Source organism: Pinus tabuliformis, chromosome X (assembly GCF_031772625.1).
Source record: "Pinus tabuliformis cultivar Carrire ecotype Pingquan chromosome X, CPIR1, whole genome shotgun sequence".
NCBI lineage: Eukaryota > Viridiplantae > Streptophyta > Pinopsida > Pinales > Pinaceae > Pinus > Pinus tabuliformis.
Genome location: NC_142308.1, coordinates 1,380,973,839 through 1,380,994,184, shown reverse-complemented (window position 1 = coordinate 1,380,994,184; position 20,346 = coordinate 1,380,973,839). Strand labels below are relative to the sequence as shown.

General features: G+C 34.9%; 1 pseudogene; it reads left to right on the top strand.

Moving 5' to 3' along the window:
- The first annotated feature begins 4,955 nt into the window (after positions 1-4,955).
- On the top strand, positions 4,956-6,012 carry LOC149145195 (protein DMP6 pseudogene; annotated as a pseudogene).
- Positions 6,013-20,346: the final 14,334 nt, after the last annotated feature.

Genomic DNA, 20,346 nt, shown 5'->3' with positions numbered 1-20,346 from the left:
CATCTATCAAATCTAAATATTTATGAAAATGAATTATCTTTGTATGAAGTACCAAACCAAGTGTCATAACATTTATTAAAGAGTACATCTATCTAATCTATTTTAATATTTACTTTTACTATATAGTTTTACTAATAAAAATATACAAGACAATAAATATAGTCATTCATATATTGTATTGTATTATTTTCAATTTGATAGTTTTTAAATTTTTAATTAATAATTGGATATGGAAATATATTTTTTTGTAAATAGAGTTTCTATTCATTCTTCCAAAAAGAGTACATCAAAAGTAAAATGCATGTAGTCTCACCCCGACCAGGTTTGTTAACTACTGTTGACAGCAAATGACAGTGCAACAAAAAAACATCAAGTGACAAAGTCCACAACTTGAAGGGCTAGAAGCACCTCCCCCTATACCGCCCAAATCGGATTTCACACACTGCGGAGAATGAGACATGTGAGGAGCAGGGCACATGCTAATCCACCTAAAACCACATAATAGTTGCGCCAAGGGAAAATTCACCCCTCCTACCTGAAGACCGCCTCCAGTCTCTCCAACATGGACTCCAAGGATCTCAGACTCACCACACCCACAGACAAATATTCGACGCCCACCATGAGAAGATCACCTGCAAGCCAAATGGCCACATAGAGAAAAATGCACCCACCCCACAAATGCCACCAAGCCTGAATGGCCCCGACGAAAGCACTAGTGGGGGAAACTAAGACCTTATCCCTTCAATTCAATAAGAAAACCACCATGCCTCAATTGCGCATTAGGAGAATCTCTAGACCCCTATTTAACTAGCACGACTCTAGTAAAACAAATTTTCCCTGTCGACTACTTCATTTCACAGATTTAACTCGCAGACCAAAACAACAATTGTCAAAGGTAGACCCTCGTGAATGTAGGAAGGAACTTCGGCGGCTCAGACGCCACCCCAAAACTAGTTGTCCATGGAAACGACCATTTACCCACTCTAAACTCACATACCGAGTTTCTTGGCATAACCAGACTCCACAACTCTTAATGCTAATTGCACACCATCGCCAAGCATCTCCCGGGTGACAACAGGCCGCACCACCATCCATTAACTCACCACTCACACCACCACCTACAAAATACCATGCAAATAGATGTTTCACACAAGGTTCTTTAAAATCCCTAGTACTCAAGGTGCTTAGAGAGGGCTGGGAGGCACGTCCTCGCACCTGCAACCACGTGCCTTGCATCATATACCACACGTTCCTTCAGGGAGTGTGTTCACTTTCTTCAACACCCCCATCAAGGAATAATCGGATAAAGAATTCAATATAAAATAAATAACAACATATTTTTTAATTACAATATTCATTTAAATTAATTTATTTGCATGAACCATTTATATTTCTTTTTAAATATTGTTTATCTATAATTAATTTTTGTAGAGAATTTGTAATTTATTTATTTTTTTGTGTTTTTTATATGAAAAAATATTGATGTTGCATTTCAAATTTATATATTTTTAATTTTTAATACAATTTTTTACATAATAATAATAACAATCATTTAATTTTAAGAGACATAAATATGATATTATATGTAAGGCTATTTTAAATTGGGGTTTATGATTATTATGTAGCCTTCTTTATATATACATGATTTTTGGAGATTTTTAACTTTATAAACATTTAAATTAAACTAAAGTAGTTGTGAATTACTTTTTACATAAGAAGCAAGTATCAATGAGCAATTATGCATATTACACTTATATTAAAATGCAGTTGAAGATATAAATAAATTTAACTTAATTTTTCATTTTATGATTTAAATTGATCTCAATAAATATAATATTTAACTGATATTGATTCAAGTAAATTAATATCTATACATCTATTAATATTTAAGCATTGTTGCTTAGTACCCGTCTCTTATGCAAAAAGAAATTGATAGCAAAAGTTATTGTATCTAAGATAAAAATTCCCCTAGTGCCCTTCAATAAAGATTTTAAAACAAATTTTTAAAATATTAAAACAAATAAAATTTTTAAAAATTTCAAGTATGTAGATTTTTATAGTGAATTCGCAAAGTTAAGATTCAATTAGTGTTTGGTTAAAACAATGAAAATTCTATTTTGCATCAAAATTATTTATAAAAAAAAAATTCCACAATGCCTTTTGTTTTTTGTCTATATTCTTGAATAACTAGTGCATCTACAAATGCCTATAAGTCTTTACCTTGCATTATTAGACAACTTGATATTTCAAGACCATATACGATGCCTATAAAATCATGCTTGCTGCTAATGGTAGGTAAAAATGTTTGAAAGAAAAACATTTAATATCATAAAATCAAGCTAGCTATTAAATCTAGGTAAAAATGTTTGAAACAAAAACATTATATAATATTAAAGGAACACATAATTAATTTTGAAAAGACATGTTTACTTAGGGGCATACCAAAGAGCTATAAAAAAATATAATGGAAGGGACCTAAGACTTAAAAACCTATAAAACTTTGTAATGGAAAGGATGTGAGACTTAGAAAACTTAAAAGAGATTTTGTTAACAAATTCGCATTATAACTTAGCAATATTTTATTTGAGTAATATAATATTATTATTATTTTTTTTAATTAAGTACAAGTAGATTGTATATGTTATTATTACATATAAAAGTGAATCTATATAAAAAGTAATTTCACATTTAAAATTTCAAAAGTAAGTGTGTGTGTATATATATATATAAACAAAAAAAATATCATAAAATAAAAATGTCACTGTAAAATTAAAAGTCAAATATGAGTTTGATATACTTGAAATGAAATTTTCATAAATATTGAGATTTGATATTGAGATTTCATGTGGGTATTGTTATGACACTAGGTGGCAAATATAAAAAATTTAATTTTTTTTTAAATTTTTATAAATAATGAAATTTGATGTGTACTCTATATTGAGATTTGATATATGTAATACTATGACATTCCGTGTCATATAAAAAATGTTTATCTATATATATAAGGTTATGAGAAAATAATAACATAAAAATTTAAATTTTAAAAATTATTTTAATTTTCAAAATATTCATTCTAATATTTATTTTTTTCAAAGCTTTATTAAATTTTCTAAAAAAAAAATGAAAAACTATTAAAAAGTTAAAAACATTTTTACAATAACTGGCTTAAATTTGAAAAACTAATTAAAAATTAAAACCATATCAGAATCCCAACACCCGTAGGAGCGAAGTTGGTACATGTGAGTGCAGGATTAGGACTAAGATATGGCAACACGGCTTCAATCCCCAGTCTGATGGTGTATAACCATTAATAAATCCACGTACATCCGATTATAAAATAAATCTGAAATCAATAGCATCAGGAATACTAGCTGATTGACATTGATAATCAATCAAATCTGTAATAGGGGATATTATATTCATTGGATAAGCGTCCATTGGGTGGATGGGTGGGAAAATCAGTCCATTTCTGGCTCTTGCAGCCATGGCAACGTAATTGTTGTTGCGCACTGTCCACCAGCGAGTCTCTGAACAAATACAAAGCCGGCGTTGCGTCTGCTATCCATTAGCCCGTTCGCTCTACGTGGCGTTCGTTCGAATTAAGTTTTGCCACTCAATTTGCTCCGGGGTTTTATTTTCAAACGGGATGACAGACGGAGGGACAAATCAAACAGACTCAATCTTCTAAATTGTTTATTTAATTTTGTTACGAAGAAAACTCAGGGTTTGAAATAAATTTCTAACCTGTCGGATGGAATATAACCTGTAACCCATAATGAAATGAAAATAATGAAAATATTCTATAGTGAAATCCCTATCCTCCTCCCAATTTTTTGAAGCAAATTTAAAATTCTGAAACACCTGCAACATAAAGAAGCCTATCAACGAACTAATGCTGCATGTGAAAAACATAAAAATATGAGTTGAAACCCTTCAACATGCTTTATTTACATGAAAACCGAACCGATTTTTAAGTGACTGTATTAATCCTAACGTACTTTAGATAGTGTATATTTGTATTTTTTATTCATAGGTCATAAAATTAAATTTTAATTTTATGACGTAAAGACAAGATTACTTATCATATTGAGTTACACATTATACTGAACTGTAAACTCAATTTCTGGATTCAATTAACTGACAACTTTCTTGAGTGCAATTAACTCACTTACCACACTCTGCTGCTTATAGTATACTTATACTACACTCTGTCGTGTCACTCTGGCATGTATATTCATACCACTAACTTTTTCAAGGAAATGATTGTTTGTAGTTTGAGTATATTTCACAATATAAGCATAAAAAGTATATAGCAAAATTTTAATTTTATGACAGAAAGACATGATTCCACATCATATTGGGTCGTAAAATAAAACTCTGCATTTAATTAACTTAAATGACAACTTTATTTTTCTCAACCATGTAGGAAGGAAAAGTAAAGTGTAGTTAACTCACTTACCACACTCTGCTGATTATAGTATACTTATACTACACTCTGTGGTGTCGCTCAGGCATGTATATCCATACCACTAACCTCTTCAAGGAAAGGATTGCTTGTAGTTCTAGTATATTTCACAATAGAAGCACCAAAGCGTATATAGCAAATTCGCGTTTCTTTTGCTTCAATATTGATTGTTCCAGTCACAAATCGGTTTGCTTGAAAATGAATTACCTCAATTGACAGAGTCTGCGTCCACACGGCATAACTTTGAACCTAAGGTTGTAATTTTTAACTTTAATGTGCGAGATATGATAAGCAAGTTCTGGTAGCAAAAAAAATACTCTCACATTTACAGAAAGGAATTAGAAGTGAAGAAATCCATTGAATTTTGATATTGGAAGAGTGAGAGTTAACTTGACGTCACTACCTACTATCGAAACATTGCTAAATATGGTCATGGATCATTATAAATTATCACTGCTATCTTGAATCTCTCATTGCTATCCCCAGAGACTTTCGGATCCTTACAAATTATCACCGCCGTCTTGAATCCCTTATCGCAAACTACAAAAAAATTCCGAATCAGTTGGGATAATTAAGTTGGTTAATCAATGGATGTCAGATTTGGCTATTCAGCTAGGCCATTCGCAACCGAGGCCCCCGAAAAATCAGTCACAGAAAATGCAGTGGACAAGGCTTTCGCGAGCGCAGCTAATCTCATCAAATTGCTTCCCACTACCACCGTTCTTGTTTTCCAAATTCTGTCACCGATTTTAACCAACGGAGGCCACTGCTACAGCGTCAATAAATACTTGACCGGCTTTCTGTTGGGCGTCTGCGGGATTTCTTGCTCCCTTGATTCGTTCACCGACAGTTACAAGGCAGAGGACGGGACGTTATACTACGGGATCGCCACCAGAAGCGGGATGTGGACGATGAACCCAGAGATCAACAGGACAGTGGATCTATCTTCTTACAAGCTCACGTTTCTTGATTTCGTGCACGCGGTGTTATCGGTTCTGGTGTTTGCCTCGGTAGCCCTCATGGATCCCAACGTTGTGAGCTGTTACTACGCGGACGCTAGCGAGGACCAGAAGCTGTTGGTCACAATCCTTCCGATCGTAGTTGGGACTGTTTGCAGTATGGTCTTTCTTAAGTTTCCTTCAAAACGCCATGGAATTGGATATCCCGCTGCGGATTAACCTGAAGCTACCATTATATAGCCGTTACATATTATTGTATATATGCAAAATCTAATTAAAGTTCTGTTGGACGTACTACTATTGGATGTACTACCAGTTACAAGAATGTTGCGCTCGCTATTCATGGATTCTTGCTATTCATGGCTTTAGCGCGGAATCTTCAGTGGGATTTTCGTGATGAACCTGTGAAATAAAGAATGGCTTGTAAGTCGGTTAAGGCATATTTATGGATTCGTTGTTTAGCTCCAGCCATTCTGGAAACGCCCATCTCCGTGACGGACTCCATCACTTGTACGTGTTTCTTTGGAATTTAATACTTCAATTAATGTCGTGAATGTGACTCGCAGGGGTAAATGAAATCACATTTTAATGTTTATTAGAATAAAAATAGTTTATTGGACCATGAGTGTATTGTTATTAGTTTTTTTAATTTTAATTTTTTTTTTTATTATTTAAATTGACGTTGAACTACATCAATTTTTCAATAATATTTTTCTGGAAAAACAAAACCAGTGCTAATATATTCCCAAAACACTATATTCTAAAATAAATGCTTTTTTGATTCTATGGCTGGATTTACAAAATGTACACAATCTTTCTTCCCAAAATTTTTTAGGCTTTTTGCACTATCGTGTTTCACACCAAAGTTGATGTCAATTGGTTCTTAATTAAGCAATAACAACCTTTGCCTTCCAGTTAATGTTAGCTCCAATATATTTTTTCGTTGGAGATCACACTTAGGGTTGAATTCCTCAATGTAGTACTTCTTCTTTCTAAGTAACTCTTTTCCCGATACACGTTTAAGAAACTTCTCCATAACAAAATTCTTTAGCTCCTTGCTATTTGTGGTACAGGGATTGAGGTAGATATTTCATTTTACATCCAAATTTAGGAAACTTCTCCATAACAAAATTCTTTAGCTCCTTGCTATTTGTGGTACATGCATTGAGGTAGATATTTCATTTTACATCTAGATTTTGTATAGTATGTATAATTAATCTAGCTTTATAAAAAAATATAAAAAGAAAAATAGTCTAAATAATAAATGAAACCAAAAAGAACTATTTGTGTACATGCATTGAGGTAGATATTTCATTTTACATCTAGATTGTGTATAATATGTATATTTAATGTAGCTTTATAAAAAAATATAAAAAGAAAAATAGTCTAAATAATAAATAAAACCAAACAAAAGAAATAGTCTAAATAATAAATGAAACTTACTTTTTACATTTTAAATTAATTTCTCACACTTTTAAAAATATTAAATTCATTTATATTAGAAAAATATTATTACCAAATTCCAACTAAAAATCATTTTTTATAAATTAATCTTAAAACATTCAATGAAAAATGTGTACCCGTTTATTTAACCTTATGATGGAAATATGAATAATTGACTGCGAATACTTCAAAGCTGGACAAATGTGGTAACTTAGGGGTTACGAAAATGTGTACCCCATTTATTTAGCGTTGTAATGGAAATATGAGTAATAGAGTGCGAATACTTCAAAGAATATGAGTAATAGAGTGCGAATACTTCAAAGCTGGACAATATCGTAACTTAGGGGTTACTAGTGTTTGAAGTTTCCTTGAAATTGATTGAGTTAATCGATTCGACTTTAATTGTTTGAAGGCATTATTGATGTAAATATTAATTTGTGGATAGGTGTATATATATCGATTCCCGGGTGAATATACTTTGTCAATTTTTAATTGAATTTGCGGGATTGAATGTCGAGCGAATATGCTTGGCATATGTTTTGTTTGTGTGGTCGATCAACAACTATGGTATTAGGGAGCATGAATCATGGTGGTGAATTTATTGACTTAATTTTTTTATAATTTAATATATTAATTGAATGATTAATTTAATTTATTAATGGAATTAAATATTAATTATAAAATAATTGTTTATATCTTTAAAAGAAAACTTGTTGAGCTATGTAAATGTAATACATAGATATTTATTTTATACGTAAAAACCTATATCTATATCGGTGATATATCGGTCAACTTGATAATCTAACTTATAATTTATCTAATTAAATAAAATATTAATGATAAAATAATCACTTGTATTTTTAAATTATTATTGAAAAGGATAATTTTTTTTGGTAAATTAAAAATAAAAAATAAAAAATAAAATTATAAAAATATTATAATTAAAAAGATTAATATAAAGCTCTCGATTGGGTGTGAGTTGGACAACATTTCCATTATGACAGATTAATGAAGAGGGCCTTGGGGTACAAACCCACCACCCTCCACATGCTTGAGGTAGTTGGTGTGGTGGCTTCGTGCATGCATGGTGTTAATACTCCAGCAGGAGGTGGCAACGGTATTGAGTTTTGGTTTTGGCATTTGGTTAGGCGCTCTGAGAGAGAATTTGGTAAGTGTCCTGTTATCAATAGAGGAGTGTGGAAGGGTGGTGCCGAGCTCAGTGGAACAACACGAATTCAGGTGAGGTGGCAAGATAGTCTTCTCCCTGCGAGGGTAAACTAGTATGTCATTCGCCATTCCTTTCACTCTTCCATGCAGCAACTTATTTTCTTAATGCATTTGGGAATGTATGGTGTTGATTTACCAGGGTTTGTGAAAAAGAGAGGCTCCATGCATCTACATGCGAGTGTTTGCTTGCTGCAAGAAGTCCATATGCCTAGCATGGTCTATGTGTCTGTTCTGTTTGGGATTATTTTATCCAGAATGATAATATATGGGGTTTATGTCTCTGTGATTGGCCCCTGGGACTTCCTCCTGCCTTTCCTTGGCATGGCTAGGATTGGGGAATGGATAGTTTATAGTTTTTTCCTAGATCTTGTCTCTTCGAATTGTCTAGGGATGGGTCAAATCTTTTTCTCTGTTTGTTCTACAGTCGGATTGCTTGTTTTGGAGCCGAATTGCTCCATGACCTCTATCCTTGTGGGTGACTTCTTGGGAATATATTGATGGCTTGAGTATTGGGTTTGTGTTTATTGTATAAGCTATGGCGTTTTCTCCATACCATTATCTGACTGTTATGTTAATGGGCCCTGGGTTGCGGGGCGGTTGGATCACTGTTTCGGTTGGTCGATAAGGAAGGTATGTAATGGAAGAAAAAGGTTGAAGTCCCTCAGGCTCTTTATTAGAAAATTATGGTTTCATACTTCTCCCTTGGCAGGTGTACGAGGTGGTAGTGGCACTTGGAAGCTGGAAGCTTCTAGGCTTGGGATACCACCTGTACAAGTAATTCAACTTATCATTTCCTCCAATGAACACTGTTAGCACGTGGCAATGGATTGAACAGTGACTACAAAGGCTCAAAGCCCAGCCCCGAGTGGCCGAGGTAGAAGAACCAAGGGGACCACGACAACTGGGTAGCCCTGCTCCTCTGGGGGAAAATCGAGGGGTCATAAACCAGTTGCTAGCATCATCAATGATGCGGCTACAACTTACCATGAAGGCACGAGTGAGGAAATCTGACAGCTGATTGAGGAATGGGAAGCTGACTTGAATCGTCAGGCTGGCTCAATGGAAATTGAGGTGGAGGATTGGTGGGCTATGGTGTTAGATCCACGGCACACTCGTGGTCACATCACCCAGTTCAAACAGACAATGTTCTTCTATTGGTCCATGAAGAGCATCCTGGGAAAGGGTCTGGAGTAGGTCTCTTTGGGCATGGCCGCAATGGTGCAAGACTTTCCCAACTATAAATAGGAATTTCAAAAGCTCTAGTTTCAAAATCAAAAGAAGGATGGCCGCCTTTGTCAAATAGAAGAACACCTCCCTTGCATTCTCTCACAGATAGATCTCTCAGGTTCCAATGCTAAGGACCCGAATTCGATGTATTCTACCATTGTCGAGGGAGAAGAGTAGTCTAATAGCTGGTTTTTTAGTTTCCTCTTTCTTTTTGTATGTGGGAAGCTTTTAATTTTCAAAACAATGATCATTTTATTTTTAGGCATGTAGTATTCAGGCAAGGCAAATACATTCAGACTTATCTAGCTTGGTTAGACATACTTATTATTTTATGCTATTGGATGGCATATCACGTTGTTAGGTGGCCAATGGACTTGGCTTCCCTCAAGGTAAGTTGAGGCCACCTAACTATTTGTTTTGTGGATGTAACTTCTTTTATATTAATGAAAATGGAAGGACCTACCAAACTTACAAAAAGAAAAAAAAAATAAACAAAAAGGTAAAGAAGATTTTTTTTTTTAACTTGATAATCTAACTTAATTTTAAAATCTCTATCAACCTGATAGTCTATCTATTTAAATTAATTGAATTAAATATTAATTATAAAATAATCACTCATATATTTAAAATTATCTTTAAATAAAAAGGAAAAGTTAATTGTAAGTTAAAGAAAAATATTTCATTAAATTAAAAATAAAAAAAGGGAATTATGAAATTATTGTAATTAAAAATATCAATAAAAGGATAATTCAACAAAGTTATTTTAATTTTTTTTTGTCAATTGGTTAGAGATTATATAAGGCTTGATATGTGGCTTGATTAACTGCAACTCAAGGGCATCTAAGTTATCAAAATTACTTAATGATCGCACCAAGCCTAGACCATACCAGCCCTTAACACGACTGGATTTTTGCCCACAAAGTTTCGAACAAGTTACTGTCACATCAAATAGTGACTTAACAATACATCCCATTACCGTCTAATCTACACCCCGAAAGCAATTTTAAAAATATATTAAAATAAAAAAAGATAATAATTTTTTAATTCTAATCAAATAAAACTATTTGATAAAAAAATATAAATTAATTTAAGAATTAAATTAAAAAATATTTATCTAATTAACTATAAAATATTAGTAAAAAAATTGTTTAAAAGGGAAAAAAATAATGAAATTATAAATAGCTAATTATAATTTTTTTGAAAATAATAGAGTTATAAAATAATGGAAAAAAGTAATTAACGAGGCAAAAATGATATTGAAATTAAAAAAGAGTTTTGGAGGAAAAACATTATATTTAAAAAAAGAAGATTAAATATATAATAAAGGAAAAATTGAAAAAAAATATTGTATTAGATATCAATGGTGGGATTCAACTCCTTTAAGTAAGTCATTTTTCAATGACCATTTCCATGAGAGGTTTCTCATGATTGCATTGGGTGATGCAATGAGTGCTATCTGGACTATTCAAAAATATTGAGAAATTAATCAGTTACTACTACCTCTCATGGGAATGGTCATAGATGAATGACTTACTTAAGGTAGTTGAATCCCAAAAATGATATCTAAAAATATTGTAATTAAAAAAAAGATAATAATATATTTATTGTTAATAAAATAAAATTATAAAAAAATAATAAAGGAATATTTACTTAAATAATTAAAAATTGTTAATAAAAGAAAACATTTCAGGGAAAAAAATAATTTAATTATTAATATTTGATATTACAAATTTACTAAATGAAAATAGGTGTTATAAAATAATGAAATAAATTATAAATGAAGAAAATAATAATAAATTGAATATAACAAATAATGAAAAAAACAATTAAAAAATGAAAAGCAATAATAAATGGAAAATTTTATTAAATGAGAAATTGAAGATTGAAAAAAAGGAGTGTGATCGACTAAAAGGGGAAATGCAAGTCATTGGGGCAAGAAGGTGTTACCTCTCAGTTTTTGGCTATCAAGATGGAGCATTGGATGTGTAAGATTGTGTTTCCAAGGTGAATCCAAAAGGTTTGTGGGTTGGCGGAAGGAAAGGAAGTGTAAACAATGATGATGGAAGTGTCAAGAAGCTATATTAGGGTGGTTTGGTCATTGAATTACATGTTTTTGGATGTTTCTTAGCTGCGATGATTTTGGAGTTTATGCCGGGAGGAATTCGTGCTATGCTCTAGTTGCTCTTTTGCTTGACTTACTGTCAATAGTTTGGTTGTGCATCATCATGATTTATTGGATCAAATTGGCTTGGTGGGTTCGAGTTGAGAGGATTTTCTTTGCCCAAGTAAATAGTAGTATGCTTCAACTCTTTTATTTAATTTTGTTTAGCATTTTGTTTATAGAATTTCAAGAGAGACTGTTAGTAGAACATGTAAAAGAACAATGTGAATATATAAATAAGAAAAAAAATTATGAATTCCATACAAATACAAGTAATAAATGTAACACGCTCCTCCCACATCTATGCAAGCAACAGGCCAGCTGGGGTAAACATGCGATAAGAGGCCACTATGATATGATTCAACCTCCTAAGTCATGTGACAAAATGCTTTCCAAATAAGAATTTACAGGGTAAGTTCCTCAGACAGAACACCAAAAGGACACCGCTCACAACCAGATCGCAGATCAATACACCAGTATTTTGACGTGGTTAAAACCCTCAAAGAGGGAAACAGTCCACGGCCTGAGCCAACGCGGCCACTTCAGGCAATTTATTAATAAAAGAATGAAAATTTACATATGTTTCTCTCATGCATGGATTACCCTACAAATGACCCTCCATGCGCTTTAAATAGAATTCATGGACCAATCGGGTATCAAGCCACAGATCAAGTGTCGGTAATACCGAGGAGAGAATGAACCGTCGGATCACTACATATCGTGACTGTCGGATTGTAAGTTACAAAATGTACAACGGTAAAGAAACACACTTTACCTAACTCTACACTAGACCAAGTTGTACTTAACTATTTCCTATGTGTCGGAATATCCTAACATCCCCCCTTAAGAACAACTTGGGATAGGATTGAAGGATTTACAAATATGACACAATAGGAGAAGGAAGGAGGCACTAGAGCCGATCCCCCCTTAGTGACAACTTCCTGAACTCCAACCATAAATCGAAGTTTAGTGAACTTCGCCTCTGTGAGAGCCTTTGTGAAGATGTCTGCAACTTGATCATCTGTTGAACAATATTGCACTTCAAGAACATGGTCGTGAATGAACTTTCTGATGAAGTTCATGTGCAGTTCAATGTGTTTGCTACGCTGATGTTGGACTGGATCTTTGCATAACTGAATGGCACTTTGATTATCACACCAAAGTGTAGTCGGATGCTGCTGCTGAAAGCCAAACTCTGACAGGATCTGACGAAGCCACAAGGCTTCCTTACTAGCTTCTATGGCACCACGATACTCTGCTTCTGCTGATGAAAGAGAAATGGAAACTTGTTTCTTACAAGCCCATGTAATAGGTCCTGAACCAAGAGTGAACACATAACCGGCAGTAGACTTCCGATCATCAGGGTCACCAGCCCAATCGGAATCAGTGAAACCAACCAATAGAGGAGATGCTTCGGCACTGTAATGAATCCCAAACTGAACTGTACCTCGAACATAATGAAGTATTCTTTTAGCTACTTTCCAATGACTTTCACGGGGGTTTTACATGAACCGAGCAACAAGGCCAACAACAAAGGAAAGGTCAGGACGAGTATGAGTTAGATACAAGAGTTTTCCTACAAGTTGACGGTATAATGTAGCATCAACTTCAGGAGAAGTACAAGTGACTGAAAGTTTGACTCCAGACTGAAAGGGAGAAGGGGCTAGCTTACAGTCTTCCATGTGAAAATGACGTAGAATATCACAGGCATACTTGGACTGGGAAAGGGAAATACCCTCCTTGGATTACAAGACTTGAAGACTGAGAAAATAGTGTAAGTGTCCTAAGTCTGTCATTTCAAGTTTCCTTTTAAGGCTAGACTTCACATGGTTTATAAGGTTGGGATCACTACCAGTAAGGATAAGATCATCAACATAAAGAACAAGGATGATAAGAGAGTTGCCCACTTTCTTGGTGTAGACATTATTGTCAGAATGACACCTAGAAAAGCCAGATTCTAAAAGAAAGCTATCCATTTTGGCATACCAAGCCTGAGGAGCTTGCTTGAGACCATAAAGGGATTTCTTAAGTCGACATACAAGGCTGGAGTCTGTTTGTATGAAGCCAATGGGTTGTTCCATATAGATTTCTTCATGCAAGTTCCCATGCAAGAAGGCAGATTTAACATCCATCTGATGGACTTCCCATTTGAAAGAGGCAGCAAGGGAAAGAACAAGGCGGATAGAGTTCATTTTGGCAACAGGGGAGAAGGTTTCAGTGTAGTCAATGCCTTCAACCTGTGAAAAACCTTTAGCAACAAGACAAGCTTTATGTTTATCAACTTTCCCATCTGGTCCATACTTGGTTCTGTAAACCCATTTGCATCTGACAAGTTTTCGTCCCTTTGGTAGAGGAACAAGATCCCATGTATCATTTGCTAATAATGAATGATATTCTTCATTCATAGCTGCTTCCGAATCTGGATGGCCTGAAGCCTCTGCAAAGGTGTCAGGATCATAATTTACTGGAGCTTGAGCCAGTAAAGAAGAGGCTCTCTCGAATTGAGAACGTGAACGTCGCTGATCTGTATGTGGAGGTTTGCCGTTACACCAAAACCCGCAGGTGTTGGTAAACATTACAAGCCAGTGACTAGGATTCCCAGGGTGGAAATTACGGATTCTATAGAGGTGCGGTGATTCTTCCAACACCCCCCCTCAAACGTAACTTGGGGGAATCAAACCTGGGTCCAAGCTCTGATACCATGTAAGAATTTACAGGGTAAGTTCCTCAGACAGAACACCAAAAGGACACCGCTCACAACCATATCGCAGATCAATACACCAGTATTTTGACGTGGTTAAAACCCTCAAAGAGGGAAATAGTCCACGGCCGTAGCCAACGCGGCCACTTCAGGCAATTTATTAATAAAAGAATGAAAATTTACATATGTTTCTCTCATGCACGGATTACCCTACAAATGAACCTCCATGCGCTTTAAATAGAATTCATGGACCAATCGGGTGTCAAGCCAGGGATGAAGTGTCGGTAATACCGAGGAGAGAATGAACCGTCAGATCACTACATATCGTGACCGTCGAATTGTAAGTTACAAAATGTACAACGGTAAAGCAACACACTTTACCTAACTCTATACCTAACTCTACACTAGACCAAGTTGTACTTAACTATTTCCTATGTGTCGGAATATCCTAACAATTCTCATCATGAACTCATAACAAAATTCTCATAATGAACTTTCCATATAAACCTCATATAATCCAATATAATGCTCATAGAAATACCAGGAGAAATAACCTCTTTTTGATGATCCAAAATCCAACTGAGGATGGGACTTCCATGCTCCACCCGCCAGTAGAATGGTTGAGCAAATCTCTCTTTAGCCATTCACCCCCATACCATATTCCAAGCATGAATGTGGGATCTCATAAAACACATCAATCAAAACTCATTGAGGGCTTCCAGAGGCAATCCACCTCAACCCATCAAACAATGATTCCACTTCATGGTCAGACATCACAAAACCATCATCATATTGGTCTCCATCGAAGCCTTCTATGGCTTCTACAGTGTTTGTTCCAACTAAGGCTTCTAGGACTAGTAACTCAACCTACAATTGTCGTTGGGATTCTAGGGAATTTTTCCAACCAAGGCTTCTAGGACTAGTAACTCAACCCACCAAGGGCTTCTAGGACCAATAAATCAACCCAAGCTAAGGAAACATGAGAACCAACCAAAAACAAACAATAAAAATAAGCCCACAATCACCATGGCTATCTAGGAAATGGAAAGCTTAGGCAATCCACTATCAATCGAGGAAATCCTCCATGCCAATGACAAATCACAATCAATAATCCACATGCATATGCCATGCATGCCAAAACTAGTGAAGAAATCATACATGAAACTTGATACTTGCAAGCAAATCTGCTGCAGTTGCTAATCCCGATGCCCTCTTGTGCTTCCCTATTCTTCCTTTGCCTTCTTGCTCTAAGAATCCAAGTATGCCACACCCACCAAGAGTGATCCAAGAAAAATCTAAGTCTCCAAGAATATGAGCGAGAGACAGAATAATGAGAGAGCTCCAAATCTAAACTGACAAAAGGTTACACGGACCAAGCTTGAGCCAAGAGCTTACACTCACTAAGAGCTTGCCAACTGATCCTCAGAAGCCATTTTATTAATGAGGCCTCTATTTTCTTCATTTTCCATTATTTTCCTTCATTTTCCTCCTCATATGCAACCTATGACCTTTCACCTTCATTTTCAACTAATTTCAATTATTTTCATAAATAAATGTGCAACAAATGCCATTTTGTCTTTCCAAAGCCTCAGCCATTTCCTTTGCCAATTTCCTAAGCCATAATAAATTGAATCAACACCCATTAGGATGTTTCCCCCACTATTCAACTTATAATACGTGTCCCATCATTTGCATCCTTATATTTTTTACATGGAATTCTCACGAGGGTTGTTATAGAGCCCTCCCCCTTGGGGGAACACTGCCCTCGGTGTTCAATGACACTTATAATGAATAAGATTGCTGAAAGCAAAACATACTACCCATGGAGATTTATAATATAGGTCGTTGCAGTATTTACAATGACTACTATTGAAACATGACAAGCATACCGTTTACTAGAGCTTTATAACACAACTCATTATGGTATTTACAATAATAACCACATATACTTATGCACATTTACTTCAACTAGTAAATAACTTGTTGACAGTGTTGGACCTGCCAACATGTCAGGGGATCTCCCTAGTAAGAAGTACCAACTAGACCTCAGATCGTTTGGTGTAGGAGTCCCAGCACTGGGCAGGACAAGATCGCCTAGACCGCGGTTGCGTGCAGAAGTAAGTAAGATGTCCTTATTGATAGCAAGAGTGTAACCTTTCCACAAGTCAAGGAAGGTGCATGAGAGGCTTGAACACATAGAATGGGGGATGAGTGCGCCCCTTAGAAACCTCTGATAACACGTAGCCTGAAAGGGAACACACGAGTAGTAAGACATCACAATATGGAAGGTAGGATAGCCGAGGATCCAAGGTGGTGGTTTATATCAGCAACATGCTTCAATAAGATTCATACAAACACATACTGAATAGTTGACACATGCAAGCATAAATAACAACTACATACATCATTAAAGTAACCAAGATAGCCGAACTACAATAACAACATATGCATTAAATGTGATGGCTCTGTTATATTAAGAAAGTAAAAGGTCCAATCATACATACAACCAAGACTTCCACTACTCTAATAGCGAAACATTACAATCACTTCCACTTGCTCCTTCAAAGATATATACTAGCTCTGCACAGTTTAGAAGCCAAGGTTCATTACAATACACTCCAAGATTTCTCTAAGTTACACCTATAGGAAGCTTGGCTCCCAAAAGCCTGTACAATGAGTTATGAGGTTCTATAAATAGAAAAGGTGGGGTGATCCTTGACATTCCCTTTTGTGACTATTCACCTACCCTCATGACTCTTCAACTACTACATGACTATTACATTCAACTATCGACACTTGGTCTTTCAATGTTACAACATGTTTACATTAAAATCTGCACACGTACCCATGTGAGACAAAAATAGGTTTAAGTAAGCCATGCAATACATCACTAAGACTCAGACAACTGTGGGAAGACGAACTCTTCGACATCCTAGCGATGATCGATGGTGGTGAACTGATGCTAAGCTTGGTAGTCTATTATGGTATCCACGTGCTCAATGGTGACATCCTTCTGAAAGCAAACTATTGCCTCTATTACATCTGGGTAGATTGATTTGGAACGTTTGTCCAACTCATCTGATAACATGCGCATCATAGCCTTTAGTGTCGCTGTACCAACAACGTGTTGATGCATATTGTCTGCGCTAGTGGCTACGCACATCAACTGATCAAAGTACATGTCCAGCTCCAGTCGGACTTAGTTCTTTTAATTCACCTCACTGAATGCGTTAATGGATGGGATCACATATGCATGCACAATGACATCCATGCTCTTAAACACCCGTGCCTCTTACACTTCACAACTCTGACCTTATTTCAGTTTAGATGCCTCTTATATCTCTTAGTTATAATTATTGAGACATTTCTTTACTCGAAGAAACCCATAGGTTCCAAAATATGCATGTCGAATTAAATATGCATGTTTCTACTGAATATCTGAGTAATGACCTGGTAAGTTTTAGTTCCTTTCAGTAATGTTTATTTGAAGCCTTTTCCCCATAAGGGTGAGTTAACAGTTCAACAAGTGACCAAAACCACATCAAAAAATGAACTGCATCATTACATGTAGATGCACCAATTAACACAAAATATTAAATTGAAAGACAATTTAAAAAAAAAACATAGTATCATACCATACACAGGGACTTGTCTTTCATGAACTTAACAATATTTCATGGGAAATTCATGAATAGATACAATTAAAGAAAACCTTCAAAATCTATTCTAGGATGGAAATCAATTAATTAACTATCAATTTCTGTAATGTTGATAGAATGTCATGAACTTATTTCCCTAGATGTATATAGATTCCATCTATCTTTTTTCATGTTGACCATGATCTATGGAAAGAGAACTTATTATGTTATCTATTTTTGGTTTCCTGTTACCTCATAAGAGTTCAATACTTCTTCCCTTAAGATCTCTTATAAGTATAACTTCATTCTATTAAGCTATGTCCTTGATTATACTATGCATAGCAATCATGCAACCCATAATTTATGTTTAATATGAGAAAAGTAATATGATGATAGTATGTAAGAGGAAACCTATCAGCTTTAAGTTACACATAGGATTCAAACTTTCCTTATCCACCATTACTCCTTTCAACACTTGCTTTCTTATTCATAAGCCATGATGACCACACCACTAAATTTCATCATCTAGACTCTCCATAATCATACCTTACAATTATTTCGAATGTGTTCATTCATCAAGCTCGACCATGAGCATCTAAAGCTAGGTCTATCATTTGTAAGTATATTAAACCACTTTTAAATCATGGCATAGAGTCTTTGTGCCCTAACAAGGGCATTTGACAAGAATTTATGTTTGGAAAAAACTTCCACAACATATAACGAAATAAAAAATTAATCTTTACATAATTCTCAACACTTAATAAGTAGGCACAATAAAAAAGTAACCACTTTATGGTTGACCACTTCTACCTATAGAAAATAATCAACAGGTTAATTATTGTCACTTCTTTTCATTACTCTCTACTCCATCACAACACTACAAGGTTCTATATTATATAAAAATATTGCAAAATTATTTGTTCAAATCTATCCTTACAGGGTGACTTCTCCCACAATGCTACTATAGATATCCACCATGGTGTATTAATACAATACATAGACTTGATAAATACAACATAAAGTACAAATATTACTATATAGTGCATATAAAGAATAAAATTCCTAAATTGCGAGCATAGGTGGCTTATAAAAAAAACAAGAAATGCACACTCGTATCTTTCGAAATTTATCTTGCAACATTAGGGAAGGAAATTATTACCATGATGCTAAAAGCATTAATTTAGTCGTTTGGCAATGATGCCATCCATAAAAATTCCCTCTAATCATTAAGTGAAGGCTTGCATGGAGGCACTTCACCACAAAGCCGGCCTACAATCACACCCGCCATCAAATTTCTAATTGCGACACAAAACAAACTTCTTTGAAAAAATAAAATAATTTCAACACTTGGCGAGCATACTCCGCAGCTTTGAGCCAAATCAACATGTTCCTGCAATGAACAAGTAACATTTGCAATCTTTTGGTGGTAAAATTCTACAAAAATCTTAAATGAAAGAGTGCATATATAAGCCAGACTCAAATATATCAAATAAGTCATGTTTAGATTCAAATTGTTGTCCTCCATTTTTGAATTCTATGCCAACTATAGATTAAGTGAAAAAGATCCAGCATAAGGCACGCAATTACTAATAACAATGTTGACCAACATAATGCAATTAACCACAACATTTCCATCAATTAGACAACGTTCAAACCACTATTGTAGCTAATTCAGGCCACCATCGTGGAATTTAACCACTCAACTCCATCACTCTCCTAGCTAGCGCATTATTTAAATAATGCCACACTAACGCTTCCTACTAGCTACTTCCTATTAGCAATTAGTTGACCATGAATGCCCTTAATCCTTTGATGAACTTGAAGAAAATCTTCCTCAGGGATGAAGCCTAGAATTTCATCATAGAGGAGATTGGCCCTTCTATCAACACCCAACTGTAACCATGCTCGATCCCAGAGTACTTCAGTGAAGTGAGAGACATCGTAATTGAAGATAATCTATGCATATGACCATCACCTGCCACCACCACAGGCTTCAAGAGAAGGAATTTGACACTGTTTTGCTCCATACTTCCATTTTCTTCCTGCTCCTCTCTGCAATCCTAGTAGATGTTTCCATACGATGTTCCGCCCACATGCCTCTATGGTGAGAGTTGTAGAAGCCTAAGATGTGGTATTATTGTTAGTCTTGACCTGCTCTTAACCTTATATGCCTGTTTCCATCACAAGGAGAATATAAGGTTAGTGTGTTTTTTCTATGTGTAATGAAGGATAAACAATATCCAACCTAAGGATAACCATGATCATGAGGATATCCATTATCCTCAAATGATTTTGCAAAGAAGAATATTCCACAACAAAGGGTAAGATCATATTTTTTAGAGGTGCACAATTCGTATATCTCCATATCCATGGATAAAGAAAGTGGAAAAGCAGTATTGAAAGGGAAACAACAGTTGACAAGGAGATTTTCTCCGACCATCAAATTGAAAAGGTGTCATTTTATTTAAATCACATGTTTCCACTGAGCTTAATGGCGTAGGGTTTTGAAAATAGAAAATAAAAAA